Raw genomic sequence first — 18,353 nt, forward strand, 5'->3', positions numbered from 1 at the left:
CGACGAGCAGGCTGGCAAGAGTTCATAGAATTCGAGTCTGCTGTGAAAGGATGCACGGGACTAAACAAATTTCAGGGGACTTCAAAGCGAGTTGGCGAGCGATATAATTAAAATAGTTATTCGCCGCTCTACATCTCTCCTCTGGCCGCCCGCCGGGCCGGCTCTTTTCGTCTTAAGGGAGTGAGCTGCAAATTGCAACTCTGCTCTGTTAATCAAAAGGACTGCCGCCGCTGCCGGGTAATTATGACGACTACCGCCGCGCCTCTTTTCTTTCCACACTCGCTGCGCGCGCGTGCATGTGAAGTGACAGTAACAAATGGCGTTTTCCACTTTTTGCCGGTTGCCTGATTTGCAGAAACAAATAATTAAACGCAGCAGCTGATGCAGTCCATTGCCACATCAATCACCAGCGTGATCAGCAGCGCGCACGCCATTCTGTGTTTTGCTCAGCCAGAAATCCGCTTTTAATGGCGTCTCGGCGACGCTTTTTGCTCTATCCTTTCTCGAGGAGTGTGATTCATCAAAAAAAACAAAAAGCGTCTGCGAAATAAGACACTTTCCAACTTTCTGCTATAACAAGTGCGAGCGCCCGGCCAGCGGCAATCGGAGAAATTCGCGAATATAAATCGAAGGGCTTCGCAGAGAGCAAGTTTAATAGACAGAGAGTGTATTTCTCAGTATAATTGCCGTTCTAAATCACTTAAAAGCAATATAAAGGGGAAATTGAAATAAATTTTCCATTATAGAGAGAGAGAGAGAGAGCGAGCGACCGCAGCAGCACTTGTGCTTCCGTTTTTTGCCCTCGGCTCGCAAAAGAAAGATCAAACACGCCGCTGAAGTTGGTCCTCGCTCTTTTCCAATGGAATGGCACTCGCGCGCGCTCACACACAACCAGTTTAGGCGCATGAATATATATTGGATGCTGCGCGCCCACTTTATCGGGGATGGAACTTTGCAACTGGCATCAGAAGCAGCACCAGCAGCAGTGAACCCCAAAAGTTCTTTTTTACGGCTGGCATATTTTTGGCACCTAGATATCTCTCATCGGTGATTCCGAGATCGAAAAAAAACACGCAGAGTAGACCATTTTGTGGAAAAGAGAAGCGCATGCCATGGAACTAGAAAATATTATCACTCTGTTCAATTATCAAATTCCTCTTTTAGTAATTCTTAATTTAAAAAAATTAAATTATTTTTTTTGCTCTTTTTATCCCTGTCCTCTCGGACTGGGAAGGGCGCGCACTGCACTAGCATGAACGCTGAAACCCGGGTCCCAATAACACCGCGAACGGATAACATGGGCGCCCCAGACCGCACAGGGACCCAGCCCACTCAAGTGCCACTTGCCTCCGCACCGAGGACTGCACTGAAACGCTAGACATTCGTCCCGTGAAGCCAAATCACGCATGCTGGAAAGGTGCAAACCAGCAAGTAGCGAGTCGGCGCCGGGGCGCCTCCCAGCCCGTTGAGTAATTTGAGAGCATTTCGAGTCACTTAACTAACCACTTTTTGCCATCTCTGACATGCGGTAGCCAGTATTAGATCTCCGAACTGCTCAAATACCTCACATTGCTTTGACAGTCCTGAGAGTGCCTTAACAATGCGAGCCAACGGGCTGGTTATAATGATTCATTGAATTGTATTTAACGAGATGGTTGAGTTTTTTTTACTAATTAGGTACAGCTGATTAGGGCTGAAGTGCCAAAAAGCGTTCTGTCAATTACGAGGACACGTGAGATTATTTTTCTAGCCAAAATTCCCTAATTCTTCGATTAACTCCGTTTGAAGTTGAGCCCTTTTTGTAGCCTTTCTCTCTCTTATATCAATTTAAATCCAAAAAGATCCAAGGGGTAAATTTTAATTTCCCGAGATGAAAAGATTGAAAGCAAGTAAACATCGACGATTTCATTGCCATAAAAGTATTCATCATTGGTAAAACGAAGTTTCCCGACATTTTTTAGTTTTTAAAGCGCACTATTATCAGTAATTTTGATAGATACGTTGCTGAAAAATAATTCAATTCACCAATGTTGCAACCCGTGTTTTGGTTGATCGCAAATTGTTGCGCACATCAGCGATTGCCTTGTCTTTTTCATCGCGTTTCCGACTTTGGAGCGAGATTAGAGTGCACACACCCACGCACATTGTGCAGCCTCAGCACTGTGTTTGCCTCCCACTACCGCCCCATCCAGCCAGCGAATACCGGCGCGCACATTTTCTGGCAGAACCGCAGATAAACAGAGCTGTAATACGGCCAGCTTGTATCTATCCGGCGGAGATAATGCCTCTTCAAAGCGGCAGGCTCATCCTTCTAAAACCTACCTACTCTCGTGTGCATGTGTACATGCAAGCATAGTTGGCACGTACGTATGTACATGGTGTGTGCGCGAACCTGAGAGAGAGAGAGAGAGAGAGAGAGAGTTCCACAGCGAGAGGATTCGACCTATAGCACCACCACAAACTAGTGGTGTAACACACACACACACACACACACACACACACACACACACACACACACACACACACACACACACACACACACACACACACACACACACACACACACACACACACACACACCCACACGGCGCGTGTGCACGTCTTTGACTCGAATCTGCAGCAGCAACTCCACTTTATTTGTTCGCGCGTTCCGGGTCAAATCAGCACAACATGCTGGAGAAACGATCTGCTAATTTTCGCGGGAGTTAGCCTAATTAACACCACAAGGTGGCATTAATTTCGTCCCTACCTGCTCGAAATGAGTTTGTTTCATAGTTTGAATTTTGTTCAGACCTGAAATTAAACCTTTAAATATGGCTTCGTTCCATATTAATATTAGATGGCCACAACCCCAAATCACCAAGGGACTGTTAGTTACAAATAAAAATTCGTAAATAAAATATAATCTAGACAATTCTATCATTTTTAACGTAAAAAATTATAAAAATGCTTTTTTGTCTAAATCGGTTGGATAAAATTTATCTTTTAAAAATCATGTGTCTCACAGACTAGGATATTAATAATAATTTGCTGACAAGAATGCTCGGAAATCGCTTACTGCTCTAACACGCCCTTTTGTATACAAATGCCAACACAAAAATCAATGATTTCGATTTCCTATTCAAAGCCCCAAAATAATTTCAATATGCCCCACCGGGTTTCGGCAGCCGTTGCGATCAGCTGACAAACAGCAGCCAGAGGTGAGCAGTAAATAAAGGCAACGTGTGTGTATAGAGGGTGCGACTGAAATAAATGAGATCGGGGCGTCCGCGCGCTTTTTATTACTCAGTGCATTGAGTGTCGAAAGGAAGCAGTAGCAGCGAGAGAATGCACCGCAGCGGTGAGCAAGCGAAAGCAGCAGGGTCAATTTTTGTAATGCCACTGAGTGGATTGCTATAAATCAGAGGCGTAAAAGGCGCTCGGCGGCGCGGCACTTGAATTATTGATTTTCCATAGCGGCGGCACGGTGTTTTATGTGACTGAATGTTATAGGACGGAAAGTCATAAATACACAGAGTGTCGCTGGCGCAATCAATGAGAGGCGTAATGGTCCACTCGAGCAGAGAACAGCCGGTTGGTTGGCCAAGCGGTCGGCCGGCGTAATTTCTCTCGGCGCGCGATAATCAGAGAAAAGTTTGACTGGTGTCGTCTTATAAGTGTCGCCCGTATGGGTGTGCATGTGTACTCGTCGGTGGGTCGGTCGCTCCGCTCCTCCGTCGTTCTCTCGCTCGCTCGCTCGCTGCTGGGCTGCTGCCCGGTTCTTCTTCTTAAGCTCCTTTGGACGTGATGTTTGCCATAGCGAGGGGCGAAAACTTCTAAGTAGGATGGATGGATTGTTGGACCAACTTTCCCATTTGTGCGGCTTTTGTTAGTTTTTAAAGCCTTTTTACCAACACACGCCACCGAACGTCCTGCTCTCGCTATGCCAGCCACACCACACTTTTTTCAAATGCTGCAGCGTGAGGAAATACGCGGTTTTGCTTTGGGCGTAGCAAAATTTTGCCACTCTTCAATGATTTCATTTGAGCCAGTTCATTTTTCGACGTGTTCCTGGACCAGCTTTAATTGGATTTTTGTCTCTTGTCGAAGGGATGAATTAAATTGATCCATTTTATACATTTTATTCCTTTTTTAATTTTAAGAATACTCACGTGGCTCACTTAAATACAGCTATAAAAGGAACAGGTTAAATGTGTTGTATTTTTAAGATTGTAGCTCCAAATGGAATGACATCAAATTGGTATTTTTACACAATTGGTTCATTAAAATACAAATATTTAGAATATTTTATCTGACTTTTATTTCATTTGCTCTTTGAGAAATTTTGGTTAATGCAAAGCAAATGGCTTTGTAAAAAATAAATTATGCGTGTTAAGAAAGTATTAATATTTCTGTATCTGTTAAAAAGCGTTAGCATATTTAAATTTATTAAAAATTGCAAAGTTTATTAAAACAGCTCTAATAAGAATTAAAAATATACAATACATGTATGTGTGATATATTCTTGAAGTGAGTCAAATAGGAATGCCATCTATTCCCGTCTGAATTGAAAAAATAAGAATATAAATTATCGTTTCGAAATCCAAAACGTTTACCCTCAACTGCAGGTATCTAGCACGATATTCCCATCTACCCGCTGATGATACTCGCGACGCCGGTTCTGCCAGGGAGTGCCCTATTCTACGCAACAACATTCCACCCTCGTCACGTGCTCGCCTGGTTGCGACCACGTTGCTCTAGGCCGCCCACCGACAGCCACCTCGAGCCCTCTGCCCGCCACTCTCGGGAACTGCAAGGGTTGCTTCAGTTGCTGGAGCACCCTCGCGGAGGGTAGTGGAAGCTGTGGCACGCGAGGGTTGCTAGGGACAACGCGGCTCCGAAGCCTTCCAAGCCGGTGGGGGGATCCGCTTGGTCTCCATGGCGACGGCAAAGATCTCCCTTTTCGGTGCACCCGTCCGCCGCCAACACGCCGATCGCAATAAATAGTAGAACAAAATCTATACCTGCCAAGCAATCGAATTAATTTACCTTCGGCTGTTCGCGTTCGTGGTGGAACTTGAAATTTTGTCTCGACTGAAAAAGTGCGGGATATCTCTTTTCATGAAAATGACAGTTGGGCATAATTTTTCTTTTTAAATAAACTGACAAATAAAATGCAAAGGTGCAATCAATTTATGTTTCAACGTCTATTCAGCTGCCATGAAAATTTTCCACTCCCTGCAAGTATAAAATTTAGAGTCTAAATTGATTAAAAATTGATGGAAAAGACTTTCTTGACGCAAAATTCAAACAGTTAGAAAATAATATATTCAAATTTATATGGTATCAGCAAGATAAATCTCTTTCGTGGTTTCGTTTTCAAATTTATTTCTCTAAACATCTCAGCATAAATGTGAACTGATTTTTCATTGTTATAACTTATCTGAATATGTCTTAACTCGCGAGCAGCAGTTTATTTGTGCCGTGTGTAAACAAACTTTTTAAAATAGATATCAGAATAAAAATGATGTTCTCTATTTTTAGATAGAAAATGTAAATATTTAAAAATCTTGGTTTTGAAATCCATTTGGCTGTTCAAAAATTAATCTTTGCCAAATCTCTGTTTTCAGGTAAGTGTTCCAAGCTAAACCACAACTTTGCGAAACGCTATTAACGCAACTCTGTAAGTATCTCTGGCACTCCAACACTTTTTAAATATTAAAATCTCAAAAAGTGCTGTTATTATGACATTTTTGGGATCCTTTCAAAAATTTATAACCGCTTTTAGCGACGCTCGGGCTTATCATCCAAGGAGTGCATGAAATAAATAACAGCCGCACTTCCTTTTGCGAGCAAACAAATTTCACCTGTACAAACTTCTGTGATTTTTCAGCGCCTTCGCCCGGGCAGAGGCTGCTTTTCACAGGTGAAACTCGAGCCGAAGCCATTAGAATGCTTAAATAGTTGCACACGCTCAAAATTTTCGCCCCACTGCAGCTCGTAAATGTCTGATATAACGAGATGGCTGCTCGCGTTTGGAAAAAGGAGCTGTTTTGCTGACAAACATTTACGGGCAGCTCATTTTCCTCGGCGTAATTGGCCACTGCCCCAGGGGCTGTCTTGACAATTTCAAACCCAAAGTGGAACACGAGAAACAGCCGAGCCGTTCTCTCTGCTCTTCTCAACTGCCAGATAGAGATATACTCGAGTGAGCGAGCCGCCAAAGTGGCAAAACTTTGCTCCGCCACTTAAGAAGTAATCCTTGGACCACAGAGGGTGGGCACGAATATTATAAAATAATCATCGCGCGGGCCTCTCTCGCAAGTGCCCCTTCGTCCGTGGACCGGCTCGCACATTTACCACTGCCATGAAATTTTCAACAGACTCCCAGCACCTTGGTCAGCTCTAATCTTTGAATTTAGTTTTCTGCTGGGGGTGAGAACTTCTCAACTTTTAAATTGATTTACATGTCTCCCTATCTCAAATTTTTGCCAAGTTAAGATTTTCTTTGTTCCAGAATTTCTGAACAACATTTGCTCTCATTCAGTTTTCAAAATTCTATTAGTTTGAAGATCATAATTTCTGATTTTATTTATGAATGAAAATAAGGCAAATAATTTATCCCAAAGTTAATAAAACTCATATTTGCACGGGCATATCTGTTCAAAATAAACAAAATAAATTGAAGTTTTATTGCTTTATTTTTCATTTCGATAAATATTATTATTGGTGCTATTGCCGTTTTTTCATCAAACTTTCATATAAGCTTCAGTAAATATTTCTGTGCGAACTGAACCGGAAAAGTTGTTACGCGTCACATTGGTAAAGCGTGAATTCACAAGCAGGTGGCGCTACCATGCGGGAAATTTGACAAACTGCTCTCCACTGTAGGCCAGCGTGGCAGAAATTAAGTGTGATATTGATTTTCATAATTTTTTGTTGTTTACTCAGTTTGATATTTTGCAATTATTGTTGGAAGAGGAAATTTAAACGCTCGTTTCACTGATGTTCAAGTCTTATTGTATTAATCAGTCCTAAAAATAAAAATATCAAAACGATTCGAAATTATTTTCTACGGAGCTAAAATCAAATCAATTTTGGAAATAAAATCGCATGTCTTAAGACCACCTGATAATTTTCTAGCGTATATATGCAACCTGCTTATCATAAACGCTGCACCGGTTGCCTAGCGTTCTCATCAGTAATGTGGGCACCTCGCTGGGGTTTCTGCAGTTTCACAACTTCTCAGAAATGAAGCAAATGGCCGACTTCTGGCGGTTACTCTATTTTTATCACACCAGCTCGGCTGGTTTGAGCTAACCATAACCAGGCTCGCAGGCAACACGTGTGCACGCATATTTGGCAGGCTTTGGTACTAGGAATTGTTTAAAAACCACTTGTTGTATATGCGAGCTTGGCGAATGGAGCGAGTGTGTGTATGTGGATGTGTCTGTTGGAGAGCTAAGGGAGGCGGCGAGGGCGGTGGGCGGTCAGGCAGACAACAAGGGTGGCTGCTGCTCCAGGGTGGTGGGTGGCGGCTGCGTGCGCAACAGCTGGGGAGGGACCTGAGCCAGCAGTGCTGCGCCGCGTTTATATTCCGTGTCATCTCGCTAGTGCACGGGAAAAAATAATATGCCGCTTCGTCGTGTTGCAGGTATTTTATCTGGGTGCCAATTACGCGAGCTGCGGATGCAACTTGTTTGTGGCTTTTGATTTGGTGCAGTCAGCTGAAAATTATTATTCATTTCTAACCGCACCCCACCTCCCGCAGCACGCCATCCGCCGCCGCCGCCGCGTGAGCTACTTTTCCCAAAGCTTTTCGAACCAACACTCGTGTATTGATTTCCAACACTGTCCACGTGTACAGACGGATGCTTTCAGCCAGGATATTTGCATCAAATCTCAAACTGCTAATTCGATGTACACTATTGATTTGGCCTATATCTAAAAGAAGATACACAAAAATTTTATGAACGACAGGATGGTTATTTACATCCTTCCACCACTTTGAAAATTACTGAGTTATTTACAATCAACAGATTTTTTTATCTTTTTTTGGAAAGAGATCCACGTGGCAACAATCACACAACCCGAAAATAAATGTTGTTCTAAGGAACCAGGAAATCGTGCATGCCTTGAAGAGGAAAAGTCCTCCTTTCCTCACAGGGCTTGTTGAGCTTTGAAAGGTAGGCTGAAAATAATTTTATTCAGAAGCGTTAAAAACTGCAAAAAGGGAATCAACCAGAATAAGTTCCAAGGCAAATTAAAATATAATTTAAAACAGAGTGTTGCTGATAATAATGGAGTGTGCAGTGTTAAATTTAATCCGAAAAGCAGCCATTTAACGTGGAAAAAATCGGCAGTAAATCGCAACTTTGACCCTAGCCAAACATTTATTGAAAAGCATTAAACTGGTAACAAACAATCATTTTCTGGGAAATCTAGCAAACACATAGGATCAAAGCCGTTTTCTATGAAAGAATTATTAAAATCGCGTTTTCAAAATAACAAGCCGCACTCTCGTGTGTTTGCTCTCGCATGAAAAGTAATCCCGCAAAGCGGACGCGCCAATTGAAAAGTATCAATCGCGCGGCTTACTGCCGTAAATCCCCAATCAACGTTGCAACAGAAAGCATCCCCCAAAACCCCTTCAACCCGTGCGCCCAGCCACCCACTCGGCAACACCAATTATAAATAATTGCTAATTTGTCTGAGAGCCACTGCTGGGTTTTGGTGCCAGCCGTGCATTATTTTTTGATGGCCCCGCGCGGAGCATTCGGCGTCGCTGGCGACTCATCATCGATTATTCACAGGGGTACACCTCACTCTCTCGTCCGCAGTCCCCTCCCACCTGATTTCCACCCCGTGCACACACATACACTCGACTGGACCGATGATGCATGACACGGCATCCCGTTCTAGACGTGCGCTCGCAACACGCCAGCCCGTGCGCGCTCAGGACTATATATGCGTCCAAGGAATAATTACCCAAGCGAGGTAGCCGGATTGTGAGTCTCCCTAATTAAGTGGCTGAAAAGCATCCCCAGCATGAATCACCACGTTTACCTGCCCGTGCGTGCGTGCAATTAGTGGGAGGTATGAGGAGATGAGTGCCATTGAGATGACACGACGCCGCCAAATCAAATTTAATGGTGATGTTGCGTACTTGTTCTGTATTATCAGTACTAAAGGGTCCGGTTCACATTAATACTTCAGCACTGCGAAGTATTACTACTAATCCCATGTAAAATTCATCAATGAATTTTTTATTAATGCACGTTCAGCAATTGAAGGGGGATTTTTTTACGTGGATATTATAAATATAAAAAAACAGGGAGGTCATATTTGATTATAATTGAAGATCTGAATAAAAAAAAAATGTTTAAATTGTTGGCAAGCCATTCTGCATTGTTCTTCTACTCTCAAATGCAAATTGCTTTTATCTGTAGGATAATTTATTTGGGCCTGATAAACAATATTCATTGGCTTAGTTCGAATATTTAACTCATTGAAATCAATCAAGCAAGGGTTACCTCCATTGGAGATAAATCATGGCAGGGTGGAGATGTGCGAGCTAACCCTCAACGCAATCAATTCATTTGACCACACGCGTGGCCGAAATGCATTTGGTCAGCTCTCGGCAGTCAGAGAGATTTAAAATCGGCCCCTTCCATCTCCAGCGCCGCTTCAATTATGCACCTAGCTAAACAATTTAGATTACAGAATGCAGAGGCCGACCGCTCGCCCGTCGCAAGACCGTTCGCTGGGTCGCAAGCCGCCCTCTCCTCTTCGGTGCTTTCAATCAATGTCACAAATTTCCCGACCAGATTAATTATTTAGCCGCTGGCTTTCCAATTGACGCTCAAGCTGTTCTTACAACTATGATAGGCAGAGAAACTCGCCAGCTCGCTGGAGTAGTTTTAAACTCTCAAGCGCAATTCTCAATTTTTAATCATCAGCTAGTGGAGATGGGGTTGATTGGGGATTAGAGTGAAAGCGATGAAGAGATGCTTAAGCTGGTTAAGAATTCAACTCAGTTAATTCATTTCTATGTGAAATGCAATGCTCAAGCCATATGAAAATTAATGAAGGAGTTCTCGGGCATTGAGCTTTAAATTAAATAAAAATCTTGGAAGACTTTAATCAGAGGCAGATAAGCCGTAAAATATAACTATCGTTAGAAGAGCTTGGAAAACAAGCGATAATATTACCATTGCTTAATTGGTTGAACCAGTTGGTTATCCAATTTAAAAAGTGGTTAATGACACCCGTTGTTTGGCACGATGTGATTTCTTCCAGATTGTGGTTTGTTTGCTCTTCTTACAAGCCCCCTTCGTCAGCAGACAGCAAATCTCTTGCCGCTCGCGCCGAAGTGACGATAGTTTTATTTATCTAGCGTAATTAATTTTTAATTAGTTTCCCGAGCAAATGGATTACGGCGAGCGTTGGCGGCGGGAGCACACAATGCCGGCCGACGGACGCAATTTAATAGAGGACGGCCGGATTAAAGCACGTCAACGCAGGCGTCGCACTGCATGGAATTAATTCAATTAAAATGATGCAACGCCGTCAACGGTAGAGACTCAGCCCACCAGCGTGCTCGAATTTTTTCTCTCAGATTTATATTTCTGCTCTAAAAGGGTTCGCTCTACCCCATCCGAACAGGTCAGTAGCTTTTAATGCCGCTCCTTATTCTTTTCACAGTAAAATGCACGCACTTTGGGTCGGTCGGTCGCTTCGTTGGATGCTGCTGCCTGCCTCTTGAAAATCCATTTTGCTGACAAAAAGGGCGGAAGAAAAATCCACTAGGACGAGGATAAGCAGGCCGAGCGTGCGAGCGAGCATTGCCGCCGCTGCTGTGGAAATATCGCGCACGTGTTGATGGATTTATCTGCTCGATAAAACGTGCTCGGCTGACAATAAGGAGACGAGCGGATACGAGGAGTGAGAGCAAAAGTGTTTCTTTTGCTGGCTGCCATACAGCAAGATGTTGCCCCTGCTTGTTGCAAATTTGAAACAAGCCTGGGAGATGCAATTTGTGGCTGCTCCTGGGGTCTGAATATATGTAAATTGACTCGAAAAACTAGCAAGAACCCGACGGGCACGTTTTTTTCATTTTTTATTCTTTATGGAGACACTCTGATTTTCTCTCTCTATCATTATCACTTTAAGCAAAGAGATCCAATGTTCATCTTAGCATATAAAAATTATTATTCCAGGTAATATTTTCTTAAATGTTGAAGTACAGGAAAAAGATAAAATCTCCTAAGTAAGAGAAGTCCATGTAGTCATTTATGCGCTATTTATTTATCTAATATCAAATGACTTATTGAATTGTAACTTTCCATTTTAAGAAAATCAACATGCTCTTGAACGGCTTAGTCTGACTTTGTTGATCTATTTTTAGCTTCGTCAAACGGAGTAACATTAATTATCGGGAGTAAGACGAGTATTCGGAAAGAGGAGCGAACAAAGCAAAAGTGGAAAAGTGAGGGGGAAAGTTTTAAAATAGCATACGTGATTCATCGGATAAATTGGCTGCGCCAGCAGCACGAACTTCTCTGCTCCCACTAATCCTCTTTAAGCAGAGCGGGAGTCTGCTGCCGAATCAGATTTGGCATTGTGTGCTACTGAGAGCCGAGTTTCGATTTTCCGCCTGATGAGAGAAAGATTTGCAGATTAAGAAATACTAACCTGTTGCAGAAATGAATGAGGAGGCACTGCTTTTCGTTTGTTGCGATGGAGATAGTGGGCCGAGAGCGTGTGTAGAATGTTTTAAAAGAGGAAGTTGATTGAAAGGTTGCAGGTGAAGCGGCCAATGAAATTTCCTGTGTCAGCGAAATGGCGAGGGAAAAGCACGCCTGCTCAACAGGAAAAAGGAGAATGAACCAACATCCGACTGTTCGCTGACGAACTGATGGCAGAACGACCCACTTTTGGAGAGAACGAAAGCCTTTGTTTGGGAAGTGCTCTATGAATCATTTGGCTAAAAGTAAAATTCTGATTTAGTTCAAAGACAAAGTGCGGTCGTAAATTATTATGCAGAATTTCTATGTGGCTGTGCTTGTCTGAACTTAACCGCAATATTGGAAAAAAATCTACCAACAAAACGTGCAAAATTTTATATGGCATATTCGTTACCAAAAACATCCGTGTGTCGTTTGCTCTAAGCCTGGTGGTGCTCCATATTGTATTTTGACTCTGTCCTGTGATATATTCCGTTGCTTTTTATCACAGTCCGGCACGCACGCCCAAAATAATGACCACAGCAGTCTGATGTTCCATCCGCACAATGACTCGGCAGCGTGAAATGCTGCTGCAAAACTATCTAGTGTTACAGCTAATGTTGCCGCCAACCCACAAAGGGAGCGAGCGAGGTGTTACGCGAAACAGGTGGCTCAGATTACAGGGGCTGCTGCATGATATCTTTGTGTGTATGTGTGTGTGCGCGCAGCGCCATGCATCTCTCTATCTATCTATCTGGACTAGTGTATTGTAATACAGCTCCACCATGGCCTGCTACTGGCGCTGCTTTCTGTTCGCAGAGTGCAGCGCAGGTAAAATTAATCTGGGCACGGAATAAATCCCGTTGAGCCCCTCGCTAGCTCGCTCGCTCGCTCCGTATGCGATGCGATGTTCTGTGTGCTGCCCATCACATACAAAACACTCACACACAATGCACACACAGGCTGAATAAGTCTGGTAATGGCGGCAGCCAGCTCCTTTGAGTGAAAATTGTCTGGTTCAATCAGAGCACGCGGTGTTTGAACCTCGAAAGCGGCTTGGGAGAGATTCGAAAGTTGCAATTCAAGATTAGACCGACGGTTGTCCTTTGTCACGGCGTTTTCTGAATGGGAGAGAATGCAGTCTGACTCACAGCGTGGTTTGACATTGAATCTAGTTTTCGCGCTGATCATATATAATACTGTCTTTTTAAAAAAGGTGGTAGCTGCTCTCTCTGAGAATAAATCGTATTGTTTTATTATATTTTACGACTGTAACTTATTTTTATTGATGGTTTTATTATGGTTCCTTTGTAAGCAGTTTAGTTTTTCGTAAATTTAATTTTGCAATATGCTCATCTAGTTTGATAAAACCAAAACGAGTTTTCTAGATGAAAAGAGATTAACAATGCTAAATCGTGATTAGCCAATTAAAACTTAGATCATTTTAACAGTTTACTAATTTTCTTTTCAATAAATGGTTATTTTAAAATCTTAATTGCAAAGGAGACAAGCATCAAATCAAACTTTCTGTGAAAATAACCGTAAAGAGGACTATACTGTGGCTGTTGCAATCAGAAATCTCCACCAGCCTATCTCTTCTTTGCCGTGTGTCTATTAAAAAGAGATTTAATAAGCGAGGGTTACGTTTATTGGTCTGATTACCGGTTCAATTTGTCGGCCGGCCAACCGGCCCCAGTCCCTTGACCGTACGCCTCGGCATCAGGAGCAGGCTGGGGTGCCGGTCGGCGCTGGCTCGCAAATCACCCCACCTGCTGCCATTGTGCTCGGGGCCAAATTGAAAGTTGCGTGGCCGCCACCGCCTGACTGCATTCGGCCAGATTAAATGGCAAAGTTGCGCAGAAAGGGCCTTTATTCAGGATTTGGGCCCCGGCAGCAGCAAGCTCGCAATATTACGCCGAGGAGTTGCATAAGTCTCGTACGTGCACGCTCTTAGTTTCTGGCGAGTAATCCTTTTTTAAGAACGAACCGTGCGTGGTGAGGATTTAGCCAATATAATCTTTATGACCCATATAAAAAGCGGCGGGGACCTTTTGTGCAAAGTTTAATAATAATACGTGCGGCGGGGAGTATGATATTAGAACGGCAGAGAGAGAGAGAGAGAGAGAGAGAGAGAGAGAGAGAGAGAGAGAGAGAGAGAGAGAGAGAGAGAGAGAGAGAGAGAGAGAGAGAGAGTGCAGTGGTGAATAATATCGTCAGAACGAGCGCACCTGTGTGACGGGCTTTATTGAAATTTTCATCAATCACTCTCCGAAGCCGCCACGAGTCTTCAAAGAGATTTGGCGCTATATTAAATTTTTGATTGCAAATTTTCCCCAAAAAAATGAATGATATTTTCATTTTCGCTGCGAAATAAAAACATGCTTGATCAAACAAACAAAATGCCATGTTTTCGATATTTTTGTCCAATGTATTTTCCACCAAAATGAGTAAAATATATACGCGGCAAAATTGAGAAGATAAGTTTTTCAACCGCCTGAAAAGCAGCAGAGCGCGTCGGTCGTTTTGCGTTTTAGTGCTGGTGCTGGCGGGTCCATTATAAAACAATATTTCCACATCGAGTGCCGGCTGGAGATCAAGGAGAGGAGAGATGCACTAAGCGGCAATAAAACAATATTTTATTCATAAACGTTGAGTACCGTCGGTTTATTGCCGCTGATTCTTCTTATTTCTGCAATAACAAGGGAGAGAAAGAAAGAAATAATTATTGTCAAGGAGAGAAGCAAGAGCGGAGAGAGAGAGAGAGAGAGAGAGAGAGAGAGAGAGAGAGAGAGAGAGAGAGAGAGAGAGAACGAGAGAAGCGTTCACTGGCTCGGCTTCTCGTCGTCGAGTTGATAAGAACTTAGTGTAGCATTAAGGCCTTTCAGTGTGATGAGTTTCTTTCTCATGTTTATCTGTGCCAAGTCATCTTTAATGATAGCCCAGAGGTCCTTTTCCTTTAATCTCTCTCTCTCTCTCTCTCTCTCTCTCTCTCTCTCTCTCTCTCTCTCTCTCTCTCTCTCTCTCTCTCTCTCTCTCTCTCTCTCTCCCTTACTTCGTTTTTTCGCTCTCAGCAGAAGAGCAAAGGCAAGATTTGCACCGGCGCTGCCGTCGAGCTGCAGACTAATCAGGCCGAACGAAAACCTTGGCTTCTTCGCTCTCTCGCCTGCAGGTGTTGTTGTAATAAGGTGGCATTATGAAATTGCGGCTTTCGAGTGTTATTGCCCCGGCTGGCTGCTCGGCTGGTCATTAAACATATTGATTCCCGAGAAATATTCCCGACGGCGAACCGGGCGAGCACGAGCAATCCAGCCTGCAAATAATAATAATAATTCTTGCGCCGAGTGCCTCATAACGGCTGCTGTAAACCTTTTTGCAGGCCGCTCAACGGCAATTGCTGCGATAAATATTTTTCTACGGCCTCCCGGAGAATATTTCAAATGTAAAAACCTGCTCGCCGCTCCACCAAATCAATAGAGGCGAGATTTGTAGTCGATTTCAACACCCATGCAATGCTGACAATGAGTCAGTTAATCGGAATTTTTATATCCTCTACGAGGAATGGGAGTTTTAATGATTGCCGGTCGTAAATCAAATTTAAATTATTTAAAAAATTATCTCCGTTCAGCGTGTTTTGCTTCTATGAATTTCAATTTATTTTTACAGTTTTAAAATAATCATGTTTGGACAGGCTTAAACCCAGTTTTCAAGAGTTAACTGAAATAATTTTAAATTTTTTCTAAGTAAAACAATCTGAGTTCACTTAAATTATTTGGTCTAAGCAAAAATTAAAAATATTTTCACCAGAAGAAATATATCTCTTCTAGCTCTCATCTCTCATCTTCTTTCTACTTACATCAAATGTGTAGATTTAACTATTCTATGAGACAGTACCTTTATTCATCAAGTAAGTTTCTTGCCACTCCTCTCCATCGGAAGTTTTTTTTAATAAGGAAAAAGCTTTGCTGCGTTTATTTCAAAATGGGGGCTTTTCTGTTGGAATCGACTGTGGGTGGGCGGAGAATTTTAATTTCGTTCTCAGAGACTTTGTTTTTCGATCACAAAAATTAATTTTCTTCACAATGGCGGTTGAAGCACCTCTGTGAAATATAAAATTACTTCACAAAAATTGCTGGGAAGCCTGTGAAATTTCACATGGTGTGCGGTGAAAAAATTTTCATCATCAACGGGGGCGGCGTGTAAGAGAGCGCGCCGCGCTGTGTGGCATCAAAGAAAAAGCAGTGAAATGACAATGGAAAGCCATCATAGTGCGGCTCGAAATTAATTAAAGCCACGCACACATGAAACTGACTACTTTCCAGCCACAAGAAGTTGCGAGGAGCTGGGGTACTTGACAGTCATCTCACCCCCGCCCAGCAGCCACCCGCCCCGCGTGTGAGCTAATGCACATTTGAAATTAATCCCATATCAAAGGCAGCCAAAGATTTCAAAGTGCCATCGACAAAGAGAGCTAGCTCGTTCGTTCGGGGTCTTATCATAATGTTAGTGCACTCATTGCGCTGCTCTCGGCGCGCGCGAGAGGTGAATGGCGGAAAGCTGCTTCTCTGTCTCTCTTAGAAGAGTAAAGCACCGAGCGGGCAAAAGGCGCTTTCGCCTCCGCAGCAGGTGTACACGCGTAAAGAGCGGATTGCCGCCGCTGTTGCAATTAGAAATGAGAAGTCGCAGCGCGGCAGTTGCGGAATTTCAGTCAGTTTGACGCACTAATAAGTCTGTAATTAGAGCAGGTTGAAGATATATCCTCTAGTTTGCAATCGAGGGAAGAAGTATTAGTGCAGAGTCTGGGGAATAATAGTAATTTCTTTCCACTCAGCAACTCAGCTAGAGTCTAGATGCGTTGGATTTGAGACTAAATTGAATGAACTGGATGCATGGAATTTACTTTTTGTTATTTGAGGGCTTATAGTTAAAGAAAAAACGAAAAATAATCAATTGCGACAGACGATTTTTAAAATATTCGTCATATATAGAACGTTGAATTTCTCTTTTTTAATGTTCTTAACGTTAATAAATTTTTTTAGAGAAGTTTATGTCGCTAATAGGAAGGATAAGTGGTGGCATAAATGGGATTCTTTCATTGATATTTTTAAAACTGATTGTACATGCAGTCAATCGTTTGAAACGGCCGTGCAGTGATTCAAAATCCATTGCAGTTTCCTGCAGTGGAGATTTTTGCAGCTAAATGACTGAAACAGCTTCTTTCCAAGACTGGAGTGGAAGATGAGTGCGGGAAATTTCACAATTTTTACCCTTACTTATCCTTATTTACAAAAAAAAGTTTATTAGCATTGTTTAATTTTCAATCATAGAGGTCTCATCCAGTCGCGCTGCACCGCGCCAGCCGGCAAATTTTGGGTCAAGTGGGCAGCCACCATCCAGCCGCCGGTGAAAAAGGGTAAAAAATTAAGAAGTGCAGAAGAAAAAATGTCTTCCAGCCCGTCGGGCCGTTAATTACTATCAAACTTCACGTTAAAAAAATAAATTGTCAGCCGTACTAGACGACAGCCGCCGGGCAAAAAATTCGGCTAAGCCGGTCGCTCCAACCGCCGCCTTAAATCTCGCAGATGAGACCTCTAGCAATCGCTCACAATTTTAACGCAATTCACTTTAAAATTGTGGCTAAATTATATGCGGAGCCAGAAACCAATTAAATTTTTAACTACGACACAAAAGTAAGATTTTCACCTAAAGCTCTGTGTACGATTTTAGGCTGGGCGAAATTGCCATGTGTTGAAACGGTGAGCTTGTTGATCAAATTGCCTTCAGCTGATACTCGCGGCGGTAGAACAGGCACGACGAGCTGATGACCATGCAATTTGTATGCCGCTTGCTAGTTAGTTTCAAATTACTTCATCACTGTCAAGTCGCGTTTTGATTGATAGCGCGAGATGAGTTGCACAAATATCATCGAGAGTGACACACACGTGTTTGATGAGCCTCGTCCAGCGACCGCAAAATTGAAATTTCCCACGTGCGTACGACTCCAAAACAAAGAGACTACATTTTGTGTGGCGAAATTAAAACGCTTTAACCCAACAGTAGTCGATAAACATAAAAAGGGCAGCGCGCGAGAGATAACCCGGCCAGTCGGGTAGAGAAAAGTGCAGCTAAACCCTGCTTGCTTGCTCTCGCCGTGCGATAATTAAAGCGGCGTTTTAACGGGCTCAAGTTATGGCCGGTACTAGACAAATTCATTGCTGGCTGCCGCTTTTATTGCCGACGCTACTGCACCTCTCTTTTTATTTCTAACGCCGGACCGTGACTTTTAATTATTTCACTATTTGCACCAAGCCAAGTATTTTACCCTGAACATTACGTTCAGCAGCACTTCCTATGATGCTGACAAAAAAATGGTGATTAATAGTGAGTGCACGATGAATATTTTACCCTAATGAAGAAATTTTTGCTCGTGAAATTAAACGGGGTCACGTAAGTTTAAATACTCTTGTACTTGGACAAATATTGAAAATTAGAACCGTGGTTGAATTCACATTTTGCAGGAGAGACAGATCTAATAATGATAGTGGTACAAGGAAGGAGAGGAATATCATTTTTGTCCTCTGCAAAACTTGTTTCATACGCTGAGCATAGCTGAGACTAAATTAAAAGCAAATTTTGGTGACCTCGAATACT

General features: G+C 42.8%; 1 protein-coding gene across 9 annotated transcripts in view; it reads left to right on the plus strand.

The window, feature by feature from the left end:
• bru3 (bruno 3) overlaps window positions 1–18,353 on the plus strand; it is a 375,654-nt gene that overhangs the window by 184,240 nt on the left and 173,061 nt on the right. The window lies entirely within an intron of this gene.

The sequence above is a fragment of the Cloeon dipterum genome, chromosome 2 (genome assembly GCF_949628265.1).
Source record: "Cloeon dipterum chromosome 2, ieCloDipt1.1, whole genome shotgun sequence".
NCBI classification, from domain to species: Eukaryota; Metazoa; Arthropoda; class Insecta; order Ephemeroptera; family Baetidae; genus Cloeon; species Cloeon dipterum.